A 17,119-nucleotide genomic window follows, 5' to 3' on the forward strand; every position below is an offset into this window, starting at 1 on the left:
CAAAGCAACTCAGGCTATGAGGGACGCCGTAGCGGAGGGCTCCGGAAACTTCGACTCACTGTGGTTCTTTAATGTGCACTGACATCGCACAGTACACGGGCCTCTAGAATTTCGCCTCCATCGAAATCCGGCCGCCGCGGCCGGGATCGAACCCGCGTCTTTCGGGTCAGCAGCCGAGCGCCGTATACACTGAGCCACCGCGGCGGGGGCTCCGCGGACTAGAGGCGTGCACCAAATTCAAACTACCAGACTTGAAACATCACGAATAAGCAATTTCCATTCATGTGTAGAGCATGTGTGGTCGTGCGAGGATGTTCTTGGCGATAATGGCCAGATCCGTGTGCTATCAAGAGCGAGTTGGCGGGCTAGTTGGTTCTGCTTGGCTCATGTCAGCGTCAATTGAAACGCGAACAAGCCAATTGAAACGCGAACAGCAAAACTCGCAGATATTATACAAGGGAGGCGAAATACATGAGCAGTTGATTTTCCCCTCGAAGCCGAAAAGACCGCTTTCCGAAATGTTAATAGCCCACGCCTGTATTTCACCTCCAGCCTCTAATATGCTTGATTTTTTGTGCTCGCGTTTCAGGTGTTTTGTTCGCATTTCATTTGACGCTGATAGTACAGCGCGAGGCGCATAAACAGTGAAGGATACACACTGGCGCGGGCTATCGACTGTATGCATGGCGAAACATTCAGGGGGCACTTTGACTCTCTAAAGTGCTGCAAGGCGAAAGCCTTTCCTCGCGCACTGTTTGGCATTGACTGCGAGACTGTTTGGGCTGTACTATTGCTTTATTTGACTACACACTTTGACTACACATTACAACTGCACACTTTGACTGCGACCTTGACTGCTTCTTTGGCACGACTCTCACTCTGCTTCGATGAGTTCTGTTTTATCCATGGCTCTGTTCGCAGTAATGAGGTACGTAATGTGGTCACCCACGGACGCCTTACGCCCCCTGTCGTGGCGTACGACAACTATTTTATTAGTTGTCCTCAGCTCCAAAAGGGGGCGTCAGGCATCCGTGGGTGACCTCAGTACTGCGAATTCGCGCACTATGACGTCATAACCAGTTCGACCAACCGAAAACCGTTACACCTCTGCTGACATCCCTCTGTCGACAACGATGAGGCATTAGAGGCTTTCGCCTTAATATATATGGCTATCACTACGCAGTTGATAGTCAGCGTCCGAATGCCTCTCACTGTTTCTGTCCCTTGTCTTTGCGTCTTACGCTGTACATTTGCCTTGTGTTATCGTCAAACCAGGCTGGGCATGGCCAATGCGTCCGGCAATTTCTTTCTATCATTATTTTCTTCTTTACACAAGACATGCCTCTGGCTGGGCGGGCCGGGCAATTTTGTCCTTATTTCTTTTTTTTAGCCTATTCTAATCTTTGCATGCAAGGCAGTACCTGCACGTGGTTTTGAACTCCGCTGTGCGTACCTTAATTCCCGGAATCAAACCGACAACGAGGTTCCATTCTCAGCTATTTAGTGGTGCCTTTAGGCACTCCTCGACACGGAAAGGTAAGGAAGAGGCTTCTGCTTACCTCCAACGATCTATAACTGAAGAGGAGGCATAAGTACATCTGCTACACGCATAGGAAGAAAGCCCTGCTGCTTGGTCGCTCTTGACAAAGACAGTACCTGCGTTTTTTATTTATTTATTTATTGCTATGCTGCCAGTCGCCTTTTAGCGGCCAAAGCAGGAATGGGCAGAGTACACTGCATTATCAAACAAACAGGTACACACGTAGTATACATTTGGTTATGACAGAAACAAACAGGAGAAAAGATACATGATACATCAGACGCGAGGCATGTGCATAGTTTACAAAACTGCTGTGCAATTGCCAGAGAAGGTAAGGGACCGCTGCCAATTATTCACACGAGAAGAGAACGTTACATACACTACTATCACAAGCAGGGATGCAAAGCAAGCAAAAATGTTTCGACTGATTCGGATTCGGTAACGTCGGGAGGCAGTACGTTCCATTCGAGGATGGATCTCGGAAAAGAAAATGGCGATATGAATTTCGTTTACACTGTGGCATTAAAAGTGTTTTGGTATGTTTTCCCCGAGTAGGTCTTGTAGTATTATATTGCATGTAATCATTAAAATAGTCTTGTGTTGCTATTAGTGATATACAGTAGTTTTAGGCAGTGCGTTTTGCGGCGCTGCTCGAGCGGTGGAAGGCCCGATAGCGTAAAAAAGACTGCTCAGTGAGATGTACAGTCTTTGTCAAAGGTAACTAGGCTGAACGTTTTTCTTATCAGACGCTTATTAAAGCTGTCATGCCAGCCCTCAAGCTCTGAATCTCTGTAAGGTAAGAAGAACCCCTCTTCTCACCTTCAAAGAACTTTTTGACCTTTAGGGGAGCCGTGAGGGCTCTGGTATACGAATGAGAAGCAAACCATGCAGCCTGGTTACTTTCGGCAAAGACTGTACCTACCGTAGTCATTATAGATAAATCGGAGGGCTTTACGTTGCACTTCTTCAGTATGGTTGAATTTTGTTTTAGAATGGGGGCCCCAGACGACGTCGGTATACTCGAGTAGTGGGCGTATGACAGCTGTGTAAGCAACTAGTTTTGTCTTTGACGTGCAGTGTTTTGATTTATGTCTTAGCGTCCAGAGCCTTTAAATGGCGCCTGAGACTACCTTCTTAATGTGAGCGCTCCAACTTACATTTTGTTCTAGCATAAGTCCTAAATATTAATTTTGGCTAACAGATGTAATTTCGTTATTGTCAATCTTGTACCTGAAGGTGAGTGATTTTTTTTTGCGCTATATTGTGATGTGGACTCACTCATGTCCCATTTTCAAGTCCCATTTTCAGCTCATGTCCCATTTCGACACCAGTCAGCGACAACTGCAAGATAATCGTCAATCAACTGTTGCGTAACTAAGGTAGGCAACACAATCATTTGCAAAGAAACGGCAGCGCACAGGAGAATCAAATGACAGATCACTGAGATAAATAACGAAAAGTAACGGGCCCAGGGCAGATCCTTGGGGGACCCCTGACTGGACAGCCGCCAGATCAGATGTGGACCTACCAAGTTTGACGTATTAGTAACATTCGGAAAGGTAAAGATTAAGCCTCTGCGTGATGGTGTTGTTTTCTTAACACGTTTTTTAGCTTCATTTGTAACTTCGGATGTGAGACAGAATCGAAGGCTTTTCTGAAGTCCAGGAAGACTGCGTCTATTTGTCCGCCTTCTTCTAAAATAGCAAGAAATTCACTTGTAGTGTGCATTAACTGGTTGACAGTGGAGAAACCTCGACGGAAACCATATTGACTGTTTAAGAAAAAATTGTTATTTCTAGGAACGAACCGATGTGATTAATCCTTTCACTGCCAGATTTTTTTACTCACAGCTGCACACACCCTGCCGGATTTTTTTGCATAGTTTCTAGAAATTTTTTGCTAGTAACGCACTAAAATGCTCTGCAGGACATGTAGACGCGTTTATTCAGGATAATCTTATAGATATTAGTTGTACTGAATCAAATCTTGCAGCACCAATCGTGCCTGTCGGATTTCCTCTTCTTACACGGATTTTTCGGTGGCAGGGGGACTCCATCGCCGTCATCACTTGACAAGGCACTTAGGTGGGCTCCTTCCTCGTTCTCATTATCATTGGACTCTGAATTCACAAGCAGGTTTGAATTTCTTCGTCCGTCAAAGCGCGGACGAGTGTGGCACATTGCCTCACTTGGCTGCTGTGCGAAAACCAAAACGAAGCGACTCGGATGTGGAAACGATCGCGCCATCTGTTGTGTAAAATTTGCCCTACAAGATCTGTGAGTTTATAGCGTCTCTCCATAGATGGCGATGCATCTTTGCATCGTTTTTTTTTTTACACGGGTATTATCGGGAGCGGCAGGGGGTGAGTTAAAAAGCCAAAACGAGTTTACTCGGGAGAGGCAGGGGGTGTCCATATGTGGTAGCCCGAGTTACCTCGGGAGTGGCAGGGAAAGGGAAGTGCGCCAAGACCTTGCTCGAGGTACATAGCAAGAAAATTGGCCGATAATTAGTTACGCAGTGCTTATCCCCAGATTTATAGACGGGAACCATTTTGCCTAATTTCCAGTTATTCGGGATATCTCCGGCGCGCAGGCTTTCGGAGTAAATTATAAGCAATTATTTAGCACACCATTCTGCATACCTGCAGAGAAAAACATTTGAGGTGTCGTCTGGGCCGGTGGATATTTTTGGGTCCAAGTTGCGTACAGCGGATACAATTCCCTGTTCATCAGTTTTAATCTTAGGGGTTACATCTAGCGAGTGACGCTCAAGCTCGACGACCTCGTCACTGCCGTGCAAAAACACACTAGCAAAATAGTTGTTAAATGCTGTTGCTATCCTATCAGTGTCTTTAACCTCAGTATCCGCTATTTTTATTTTATTTATGGTCTGTTTTCTCTTTGTTTGTTTTGCTTGTAGCGTAAAGCCAACGAATAATAAACACTTTTTTCGATTCTGAGTGATGGAAATTGCAAATTATTTCCCGCTTTGCTTAAAAGATAAGTCGCCGATGCCATGGTGTCGCACTGTGAAAATTTCAGCTATTATGTCCCCTCATCGAATAGGACAGCACTTTGTAGGTCTAGAGACCAATTTAAAATTTTCGGCGTCTTATATAACAAGGTAGTGTTGCCAGGACGGCAATCTCAGCGAACTGTAGCGCGGATCTTGCTCGGTGTTTTCACGCGATGAACGTGATTCCGGTGCATCTACACCAACTATGCGAAGACTGTACCGAGGCCGACATGTACAAGCTACTTCCACAGTACATTGAATGCTGGCTGCAGCCTCTGAGGTCGACGGTGTCACATTCGGAATGCTGAAAACTGCACCGCAAGTATTTATCCACATCATTCCCAGAGAAAACATGGCCACCGCATGATTGAAAAATACAGAAGCAAGTTTGACTTTAGGGCATGAAAGGCTTGCAAAGTGACTTCACCTGTGTGGTTGCCCTAAAGCCGAACTTCAGAAATTCGAGGTATGTATTGCATGTAGCCGCTTCACAAAACATGGTCTTTGACTCCACCTAGTGGAACAGATCAGTTAGAGGGAGGCGTTCTTGAAAAAAGACAGAAAATTCAGCCGATGTGTAAATTGTGGTCACATGCTATCCTGCGCTGGCGAGTGTTTTTGAGAATGAAAGGCAGAACGACAAGAAATTAGAAGAAATAAAAATTGAAATCACCAGAGATGAAGAGATATCAGTTGACTGAATTATCCAGCATATCTCGTCTCTATCATCAACACTTATTAGCATAAAGTCGCGTATAATGTGATTATCAATAATTTATTTGCAAAACATTATTGCTCAGAAAAATTACAATTATAACGATTGTCTTCTTCTTCTCTATTCGGCGGAGGAAAACGGGCACGCGCTCAGCGTGCCATTAAGCCTCAGGACATCATCATCATCATCGTCGTCTCCCTGAGCCGCTCTTGATGAATCACCACAGCCACGACTCTTTATCATGGACCCTGGCATCCACGTCGCCTCCACGTCATCCGTGAAGACCACCCCTGAGGTCCACTTGGTCATCCTGTTGGGTCTCCTCTACGCCGGCGTGTGGTACATCGTGGACCAGGCTTCACTGATGGCCTTCCCCTGGTGCGACCACCCTACTCACTGCTTCGACTACACCGCGGAGCTCGCCGCCAGCGTGGACTCAAGCGTCGACCCGTGCGACAATTTCTTCGAGCACGTGTGCGGCCGCTGGGATCGGAACCACCCTCTCACGTTCGGCTCCGGCCAGTTCTTCCTGCTCCAGCAGCGATTGCTGAACGTCATCCTGCGCACGCTTGAGCGCCCACCACTTCATCCTGTGCCTGTAGTCAGAACGAGCGTCTTGGCCTTCCAGTCTTGCTTCAGCGTCTACAAAGAAAGGCGAGACGACACAAAGGTAAGGAGGCACCGCTCTAAGATAACCGAGCTGATAGGCGTACCCCGATGCACTAGAGGTTACGGTTCCTCCGCGGTCTGTAACCACTGCTACCGCCTTCTTGGCGCTGCTTTTGCAGAGCGCGGCGTCTGTGAATCGGGCCGTATTCGCGACGCGGTATTTCTTTTCAGTGTGAATTAAGTATGCACTCAAGCGACAATGGTCGCCATTTTAGCGTCCGTGCAGCAAGGCGCGGCTACGGCGCGTCTCAGATCGGCGCATCCCCCCGTCCTCCGGCCTGCACCGGTGAAGCTGGCCATTGGACGCCAAAATGGCTCCTGTGACGTCACGTGAATGCCTCTTATTTAGGGCCCTGGCCTATCTTCTGCCGGACTGTGGGTTCGGGTACCTGTTCTTGGGAATCGGGTCACCCGGTAGCGTGTTCGCCAAATGCAGCCGGTACAGCCAGCGATGGCAGCGCCGCCCACCGGCAGGTAGCAGCCACCATTAAGGCTGGTTATAAATATTCATTTAGAATGACGGCTTGACATCGCCGCTATGGCGCAGTGGATTAGAGGCACGTGTTGCGTATGGAAGGTCGGCCGTTCGACTCCGCTGTCTGTACTGCAATTTTATTGTTCTTTTTTTAATTCCATTTTTTATTTTTTTCCCCTTTTAGGTCGCAAGTCGTGATGCTTAGTGGCATATAACGCCGTTTAAGATTTAAAAAAGATTTTCTGCATACTTTAACACAGCTTATTCAGAGCGCTGGAATATCAGTTTTGAATTTAAACTAAATATTACATGGTTAGTAACAATAGGTTGGTATATTATTTACGGATTTATTATCCCTTTTAGGTAAGCCGTTGTGACAATCTTCAGTCACCGTGATCAATTCACCGTGGTTTCAAGCCTTGTGGCTGTACAGGCTGCAGTTGGCGAATACGCCACCCGGTACGACTTTCTGGTGGCTCGGGGTACACCTCTTCTGTTTGCTTGTAGGCGTGTAGCGGAATTCGAGCGAATGATTTATCGCTGTAGTTACGTGTGCACACTGTCTCTGCAGGGTTTCCGATGGCTTCAGCTCGCGTACTATCGTGGCTTTGCTACAGAGGAAGGCATTTCTAAGAGCAGTGGTGATAGTTAAAGGAGGGTGAGCTTTGGTGCTGATTTTTTGCAGCGTTAGTTCGGTAGGGTGTACATTCATGCCAGAACCAAATGATAATACATTATTACGGGAGCCCGGATTGAGTGCGGATCATGGCTATCCAAAGATGTGGCGGAGCTTACTGTTTTAGAAGATTTTGATTACTGTCCCCGCGGGCTGCTACAGGAACCAACACGATTTGAAAAAAAAAAATGAGGTCTATATTGTACAAAAAAAAAAAACACTGCTAGCTCAGCCTGTGATTTTTCGCTGACTACGCCGACAAAGCCGCCAGCGTACTTTCTGGATAACGGGGCCTGTAACGCTCTCGCGTTAAAAACTAACGAGTTGTGTTCTTGCCAGGCCGTCGGACGGCCCGGCAATGGCAATGTACACAGTGCAGTCTTGCGGCGCTATTGCTAAGCCTTCGAATGCGTCAGACGGCCCAGCAGCAGCGTACTGCAACACCGTCACACGGCGCTCAAGCGACGCTTTCTACCGCCGTCCGGCAGCCTCTATGAAAGGACACATTCACTGTTGTGTGCTTCCTAAAGAGGCGAAGAACAGGTCAACGTGTTGTCTTGGTGGAAAAACTGTTTCTAAAAGAAACAAGGCGGAAATATCTCAAATGTCATAAATCTAGCAACTCTTCAACGCTCAACGGCACGAGGGTTCATGCTGAGCAAGCATCGGCTCCTGATAGGAAGAGCGCGAAAACACTTGAGCAGCAGTGTTGCTGGTGGACAGCGCTGGATAGCGAAGCTTCAGCGCCGTGGGTCTGTGCAGCAGTACTCCGTTGCTGCGCCATCGTACGGCACTCGAAGGCTGAATAAAAGCGCAGTCGGAAGGAACTATACACGCTGCGAATACTTTTGCGATATGAAAAAGCTAGTCTGTAACTTAACTCACTGCATGAAAAGTGTAGCATGTGAAGGTACCTCACTCAATCTCAGCCACATGCACTCTGTGACGCCACACGCGGTGTACATTTCCAATATTACTAAACACGACACGTCTCTCGGGAAAGCAAAGGCGGCGGATTAAATTCACTGCAACGGCTGTGGGCAGGCACCCTGAGGGTAAAATAAAAGGCGATATTTGTGAGTCCGCTGCTACCACGCACGCAGGAACATGCATGCTTGTGTTAAGCCGTCATAAGACTCTTGGAGTAGCCCGATGAACTGTGGAGGGGACGCGGAGAGGAAAAAACCAGAAACTTGCGCGGAGATTGATCACAGTCGCGAGACAACTGCATCGATGACCTGTGAATGACGGCCACCTGAGAGATAAATGACACTAGGACAGAAAGCGGTGATTCGATTGCACGGGTAACGTAATCTTTTCTAACACTGCGTCGATTAATGTGATCCGTCTAAAAACCCGCTGACTGACAGCACATCTTTTGTGACTACTGAAACCTTGCAGCATTTCATCATACTGAACCGTCGCGCATAGCCGCAAAATCGCGTCTTTAAGCGCCAAATTACATTAATGTTCCTCAGTTGTGCTGCTTAATCCAGTAATGCACTATTTACCGGTTGCAGGCACTCTTCGACCTCTTCAAGGAGTTCAAATCCGAGTGGCCGTCCTCGAGCCTTCCGAGCGACTTCGATGTCATGGACTTCTTGCTAGGCCTTTCCCTCGACTACGAGCTGCCCACCCCATTCTTGTTGCGTCTAGAGCCATATCTCAAAACTGATAAACGCTACGGGCTGTCGCTGTACCTCATCATCGACGACGACGAAAGAGGAAAGATAAAGAAGTTCGACGCCCAAGTCATTGCGAACTGCATGCACAGGGTGGCGCTGTCTGTTCAAAGCAGCGATGCTTCTGCTATGGCCGAGCGTATCAGCAAGGTTCACAGGGACATCAGCTCTGTCATTATTGATATCTTTTCAACAACACGGATCACGCGTCTTTACAGCACTGTGAAGCTCCTGGCTAACGACACCGCTCCACACGCGACGCTGGATACCTGGCTGAAGGTCATTAATAAACACCTGCCTCAAGATCGGCAAATCGGCGAGGACGAAGATGTGCTGATTTTCAACATGACCGGCCATATCTTTCGTGAGACACTTGCCCGTACCAAACGTTCGCAATACGTGGATCTGGTCCTGTTCGCGGGGTGGAACATCCTTGTCAGCAAGCACGTTGCGGTATCGCACGCACTGACAGATTGCTTTGGCGAATCCGTCATTAATGCGGCGTTGAGCTGCGTCAAGTTCGTCGACGAGGTGAGTTATTGACGCTGCACATGCGGGTAGCGCTTTGTACGAGGGGCTGGCACCCTGCGGTTGTTTAGCATGCGCCGGCCAGTTAGATCTGCAGAAAAGTCATAGATATTTGCATCGGTAGCTAGGTCTCAAAGACGGTGACTCCACGCGGAACACCATAAAATATAAGAAGTAGTCAGAACCAGTGACATTTAATACAAAATATTTAAGTGTTCGCACACGGAAGTTTCAACACATGCAGCAACCACATCCGGTATCAATTAGTGGTATAATTTGTTCACTTGTGATTCCAACGCAAAAATATTTTATAAGCATTGCAGCTTCGCAAATGTTCTGGTCTTTTTTTTTTTTTTCATGCCACTGTATGGTGGAAGTCTTGACACAGCCACGTAACAGCATAGGTGAGGGTGGTGGTTAGCCGGCACTTGCGAGTTTAAGGGTTTGCAGACACATCAAACCATGGACTTAAACACCCCTGCTGTCGCCAATATCTCACTACGCGCTGTGTGGCTAAACGCTAGATCGTCACCGATGGTCATGATGTGTACCGATAGCAGTTTTAAACTTTAAAAATCGAGCACAACAAGCAGCAAGCATTGATGCTGGTTCATGTTGGCAGTGTACTAGAAACTCCTGTCGGCAGAGTTCGTTACCTCCGTTTCTTGCTGCACTAATGGCATGGTTTGGGCGCAGTCTTCACGACCATTCACTGCCCAATGTACGCCGGCAATGGACGCAATTTTGCGCTGCGTGTCTAACGGAGTCTGCGAAACGCTTTGTGGGTCGGTCTCACGGATTACGTTTTTTCCACTGGCGTTTCCACAGCCAGTAACGTTATTTACGTTACTGGCACTCGCTTGGGTGGATCCGGAATGTGGCATTAACTGTCTGCCAAATGGGCTAGCGCGGAGGCTTTGTTTCTTTTCAACTGCCGACACTTGCTATGTAAAGTCAGCCAATGGGCACGACTTTTAAATATCTAAGAGAAAGCGGCTACCTAATGTCATTCGCAAGCATACTGATCTTTTTGATGTCGCCAAAAATGCATTAGTTTCGGCGCACACGCTCATCGTTTATCATGTTCCTTCAGCTATTGCCGGTAGCAGTTTTTCAAACTCGTTGCGGATAACGGATGCGAATGTCTTCCGAAATTCCTCTCAGTGCGAAAACACTATTAGCCTCCCTACTCCAGGAAGAACCAACGGGGACTTAAAGCCTCTTAATAGCCTCAAAAGAAAGAAAAAGTGCATAACTGGAACTAGATCTCCAGAAATAAAATTATTGCCGTGATTGGTTATTAAAACCGCGGCGGCGCGAACCGATCAGCTTCCCTGGACACTGCAAGAGAGTACTACCCTATCGCCGCAAGCGATCATGCATCGGTGATTAACTGCCACACACTCGCGCTGTGCGCTGCTTGTCGTCGTCTTCAACTGCCATCCGTGCGCAAACAAAAAAATATATTAGTCTCCTGCCTCGCAAAATCCGAAGGTGTACGTGAAGCTATGGAGATAGTCACGAAAGGAAAAGAAACACGCATAACTGGCTCAATGGGTCAGTGCACACCTCAATTGCGCTCTGAGCTACATTGCGGTAGTAAGACATAGATGTGCGCTGCATGCGTTGGCGTTGACAACGTTGTGGCAGAAACACGACATTGGAGCAATAGGCACTCGTCGGAGCGTATTGCCTGCGGAGCTAAGAAGTGAAGCAGTTACTGCGCCAATTCATTTCCTCAAAAATCAATCATTATGAGAGATCTCGTACTGACGAGCTCCACGTTAAGACCACTAGATCGTCTTTCACGTGCGATGATGTAGCGCAGCTTACGTGCATTTTTTGCATTTCGCTTAGAACCAAATCCACCCGCTGCAGCCAGGCTTTCTAGTGGACACTGTGACCTTGGATTAGCAGCCCAATGCCAAAGGAGCTTAGCGGCCCGGTCTGGTGGAATATGAACTGTTTGCAAACCACATATTAGGAAGCTGTACGTGAAACCTGCGTCAACCTGAAAGTTCCACTTCATACCAATTTTAAATGCAGGTTGCAGCCTTTGCCATGACTCGTCTGGTGGTGGATACCTTGGGGCTGTCCAGGGCCATCCAGACCACCCAGATGACGTGGGAAGCTGTCCGGAAGGCCACACGAAACAGTTTTTCCAAGCTACCGTGGATGGATGCCCAGACAGCTGCAGGTGCCGAGGACCATGTTGATAACCTAAAACCCCTCGTCCCTTTCCCAGCTCACCTCAACGATAGCGACGCCCTCGAGGCATTCCACGACTACCTACCAACGCTGTCTTCTTCATTCATCGAATGGCTACTGATCGCACTGAATCAGCGGTCGAAGAAGTACAAACGCCTCCTGCGGGAAGACCCTACTGTTACCGTGCATCGGGATGACCTGCCTTACAGTTCGACCAGCGTCAACGCCTACTACCTGCCTCTCACCCACCTGATGATAATACCAGCTACCATCATGGGGCCTCCTTTCCTCTTACCGGAGGAGCCCTTTGCAGTCAATTTCGGCGCCATCGGAAAGGTCCTCGGCCACGAGCTGACCCACTCGTTCGATCCATTGTTCAGCGACCTCACCAGGACCGGCGAAGTGGCGACGTGGTGGGGCGTCCAGTCTTTGATCAACTTCACAGCAAGGCTGATCTGCGTACAACAGCAGGTGGCCGTCTACACCGCAGACAAGGAACACGCCAGGAACGCCCTCTCGGAAACCTTCGCCGACACGGCAGGCGTGGAGAAGGCCCGTCTCGCGCTCGACACGCTTCCCGCCGGTCCGGGGATCCTGGGCTACTCGCAAGACCAGCTTTTCTATGTCGCGGGATGTTTCGAATTCTGCAATGACGCCGGCTACGTGCAGGGGTCAATTTATCCCGCATTTGCTCTCCGATGCAATCTTCCTGTGTCCAACCAGAAACGTTTCGCGGAAGCTTTCAAATGCGCCGAAGGAGCTCCGCTTAACCCTCGCGAGCGTTGCACCTTCCATTGAACTCAAGTCCGAAATTGATCCCACAGACAGGAAGCAGCACGCCGCATATCTAGCTTTTTTAATTGTGGAGTATACGGAACTGTATTATTCGTCGGATATCATACAAATTTGCTTGTTTTAGGCTTTATAAGTAGTCGTTTAAGTATATCTCTATGTGCGGGGATATGTGCAGTTCCCCTCCTCAACACCCTGCAACGCCACGGGACTTCCAACTACGGCGATCTTGACTGGTTTATAGCTTTTTATGTGTTTGTGTTTATTCCGCGGCAGTTCGTAGCCGTTCCGTGCTATAGTTCTCACTGTGTCGCTTTGTATAGTACATCTTTTTTGCCGTGAGCCAAATAATCGCTTATATCAACTGCGTTGAGTTTTTGGAACCATTCACACACTTTACATTTTGTCCAACTCAGAACGAACTTTTATCTTCTGCCTTTTGCTCTGCACTCGGAGTCCCAAAGTGGTGTTTAAGCTGAGCATCTTTGGAACCATAACGCTCTCCTTTTGTGTGAAACGAACTGTAGCCTCTACAGTTTTGAACTCTGACCATCGAGGCTAACGATGTGTTGCGTATTTTTGTGCATTTAGTGTTCGGAATCTATCTTGTATTAAGCGGTGTTCTGGCTTGGGGCAAGAGGGCTTGGCAAGGTATGTGGCGAGCACATCCAACTTCACACCGACCACAACACAGCATTCTGGAATATAGGGAGAGAGCCTGCAGCATACGGGAAGCACCCAGAAGGGTTCCCTAACAGAGATTGAAACATTGAGTCGTTTAGGATTATACCTACGGGAAATCATTGTTGCGGCGGCGTCCGCTTGTCTTTGTGATTAGTTACCATTGTAATGCTTGTGAAAAATATGAAAAAGGGCGCTCTAGGCTTTTCGCCCCGCATAATCTCACGTCAATAGTTTTTCCCAGCTCTCAACTAGATAGAAGACTGCTTTGCTTGCTTCGGTCAAAAAAAGGCCCGCCGAAACGCACTTTCTGCTCTCAGCGAGTTTGTAGGTAAGGAAAGTGTATTGAAGTCAAGAGCGGGAAAAGTCTTCGCTTCTGCGGACCAGCGACTGTGGTTCCTAAACAACGAGATATTTTATCGAAGAAGATGCTTCAAAAAAGGATAAATGGAAGAAGCCTGTGAAGCCCGTGCTATTGGAACTCGTGACTGTGATGTACCTACGTTTGTGGACTGTTCTTATAAAGTGCATCATCATCATCATCATGGCATGATAGTTGCGTGGACAAAGACATGAGAGACACTTTGCTGTGAATCCATATTAATACCGGCGCAAACCAGCAAGACACATGACGAAGAACGAGGACACACAGGTATGATTGATATACGCGTATTTTGACATTTAGTAATGACAAAAATGCCGCTGCGTCTATTACTAGGTGTGTTCATAACATTTTGTTTAGAACTGTGTTTTCACTTCTTACCAAAAAAGTCGTTCATTTCCTTCGCCGGACCACCTGTCTCTTAGTCCTCACACAGGTGGACCTTCCAGAGCTGAACTTTTGACACTTATGTGAACACATTAGGCCGCGTTTGCATGGCTACCAACAGAATCGAAAAGAATTAAGATCATTGCTTTCATAAGAGGCAATAGTTTGTTTCTTTGTTGTTTTTTGTTGTAGTACAGAGCAGGATTGAGACTCGAATTGCAAGCCATCGAAGGTACAACGAATAAACAGCCTCGATTGTTATAATATGCTTCGTTTTGCTACCGATGAGCAGAAAGGTTGTCGCAGTCGCTCATTAAGATTAGTGGTGAATTTAGGACTCGCAGAAGGTAAACTTTAGACACTTTTTGCAATTGCACAGTATTTTTTTACGCATCTTCTGCTCTGTGCTCATCCCTCTATATCGCCATTCAGAAAAAAATAGTTCAAAGAATGCGTAGCCGTAATGTTGCTGTGCTTTGACTGGGTGAAATGAAAATACAGTACCCCAGTACTTACTCTCTTCCAATACACACAAGCGTCGTGCCTTTGACACGTTTGCCCACTTTTTTCAAGTGGCGACGAAGAGCGAGGGCAAATGATCCGTGATTTTTTTTTCTTTTTATCTGGGTAGTCTTGCGGGCACTCGATGACCACCATATAAAATCGCCACATCCACCAACAAGGGCTGTCTATTACCACGTAGGAATAGTCAACGCGCCCCCCTTCACCCACCCCAACCCTTTTGCCTTTCGAGGAATCAATCCCTCCAAAGCCCCTCCCTTGAAGGTCCTTGCCCTTTCGTTGCCGGAAACCATGGCGCCGGGAAGAGCGCTGGAACCAATTTTGTCTCTTTATTGGCAGGCGTGTTAAAAGCCTCGCTTGGGGTGTTGTCTAACCGGCAATCTCATGCTGGACAGCTGGACTGTTCTCAACGCAATGTCTGGTGAGCAGTGCAGCGAGCAGGGAAGAAGCCGCCTTCAGAACAGCAGGGGACCGCAGCTTCGCAGGGGGGCGCTGCGGACGCCACTGAAAAGCGCCCTCTCTGGCCGACTCCGCACTTTTGTCCGGGCAAACCGGTCTCCCTCCCATTGAGTAGCGGCGCGAGCAGCGCGCTTTCTCCTGAAAAAAAGCCAGTTCTGCACGTACTTTGCACGTGTTGGCCAGCCTGCAAATCTCTTTGTGCAGTCGCGAGCTTTCTCCCTCGTTCTTGAACGCTGACGAGCTTCAGAGGATCAGCAAAATGTACAGGGTCGCTAGAAAAAAATGCGGACAGCACGGCGCCCACGCGCTGCGCAGTCGGAATTTATCTTCAATGCGTTTTTATCTCGGTAGTAACAAAAAGACGCTAGAGTGGTACATTATTGTATCACGGATGTCTCTAGCGTATTTGTGTTGCGAGCCAAGTATAAGCGTGACGAAAATAAATTCCAACAGCGGGGCGCCTAGGCACTGCGCTGTTCGCATTTCTTTCTGTCGCGGCAGTGCGCTCTGAGATGTAGGTTAACAGAAATAGTGGACAGTGAATATTTTTTTTCGCTGCGCAAACTTGAAAAATGAACTGCTAGTGGATCAGGCCCACTACGTGAAGCAGATTGTTGACGAAAAAGCCGGTACCGTAACGGCGAAATGTGTATCGCAAGTAAATGACGAGGTCATTTAAGACGTGGAGTTCGAGGTCAATACCACTTTTTTTTGGCGCGGCCATCTTCGCAAGATGCTTAATTTCGTTGGGTGGCTGAGCAGTTAGGTGCATGCAGGTTTGTTGGCCAAATAATAAGGATTTTGTTACGTGTTTCGCTAAAAAATAATGGAAATAATTTTTATTTTAACTTAAAATAAAGTGGCCTTAAGGCGACACGCGAGGCTGAGGAGGAAAACGAAAACACTCACGAAGTGCGCCTACCAGCTTCTTGCTATATACGGCAAAGAGAAAAAATGCTCTAGTTTGGTCAATCGCTACAACGGAGATAAGCGCGGTTCGTATATTTATTTTAATGTCGATTACTGCGCACGCGCATCCCCAAGACAATTTATTTGCAGAGCCATCCCTCATATGCAAACGCTCATTCATGTGCAAGCAAACATTTTGATTATTTTTGTTTTTAGAAATTTTTTACATGTAAAGCAACTTCGAAAATTGAGCCAGGCGTCACAAGTCGGAACATTGAGGCGATCACTGACCTTGCCTCACACGCGTCTGCATAATGCCGCTAGCTGTTGTCAGTCTCCAAAATAAAAAATGGCAAAAGAAATGAGTTTCGTTAGCGCGAGCTTTACTAAACACTGCATGCTTAGTGAATTACAGCAAAAACTGCTCAGAAATAATATTACGCGTGCAACATGCCAAACGTGTTTAGCAACAGGAAAAAGCTTACTTCACCCTGCCCATAGCAGTTATCTAGGCCTGCCGTTTCTCGTTCTCATCCATTTCATACCCAACAATTCCCGACAAAAACACTTTTTAATAGGAAAAAGTGTATGAACGCATTTTTTTTTCATATACTTGAAGATTTCACTATAGCAATCTCCCATCGATAGGCTTGCGTTTTTTTTTCGTATTAACGTTTTTCCTATCGTCAACTGCTCGATACGAGCGATGAAAAATATTTAAGATTTTGCTGCATATAGAAAGGGTGGACCATTACCTTCAATATTTCCGTTACTGTACGTTACAATTTTCCGATATTAAATTTTTTCCCCCAAGAATGTGGGACATCTCCAGGAAATCTGTAGAATTCCACGGGCAGTCCTGGGCCGTCGATGTTCAGAGAACTATTGTGACAGCCCCAGACACAACAAGTTTCTCCACTCTTAGAACGTCGCGGAATTCACAGCGAGCGGCAACAACACTTTTGTGCGCCCGCGAGCAGGACGGCACGTGCTCACAATAAAAGAGAGAGTGCCAGCTGCGCGAGCAGCATGCGCGTAAAAGTCGACAGGCTGCTGGCTCAATGCGCTCCGCCCGCGACGTGCCCGGACAGGAACGCCAAAATGACCGGCAGGGGAGAAGTGGCGCTGGTGCAGTGGGAGCAAACTTCAGGTGCGCTTCCGTGCTCGTCCCGCCCAAGTACTTTCGCTGCAGTTGCGCCCGAACGACAGTGCGACTGCTTCGACGGAGACGGCGCTGTGAGCTGGCAAAGCACCCATGCGGGCCTTGACATCGCAGCGTTAGGAGGAATGTTTAGGTCAATATCGCTGGTATTCAGTGTTGAAACGGCCAGTTTGAGGTAGCCAGTGCATGCCAATCAGTGAGCACACTTTCTTACTGCGTAATAGGGATGGAAATGTCCGTTTATTCTGATTCAGTACACATTTGTACGCTCAATGAACTTGAGTTAAATGACAACGATTATGATACTTGACTCACGG

At 47.6% G+C, this 17,119-nt stretch overlaps 1 pseudogene; it reads left to right on the top strand.

Moving 5' to 3' along the window:
- The first annotated feature begins 2,532 nt into the window (after positions 1–2,532).
- LOC149329135 (endothelin-converting enzyme 1-like) lies at positions 2,533–13,676 on the top strand (annotated as a pseudogene).
- Positions 13,677–17,119: the final 3,443 nt, after the last annotated feature.

The sequence above is a fragment of the Amblyomma mixtum genome, chromosome 9 (assembly GCF_055824585.1).
Source record: "Amblyomma mixtum isolate Tamu chromosome 9, ASM5582458v1, whole genome shotgun sequence".
Lineage (NCBI taxonomy): Eukaryota > Metazoa > Arthropoda > Arachnida > Ixodida > Ixodidae > Amblyomma > Amblyomma mixtum.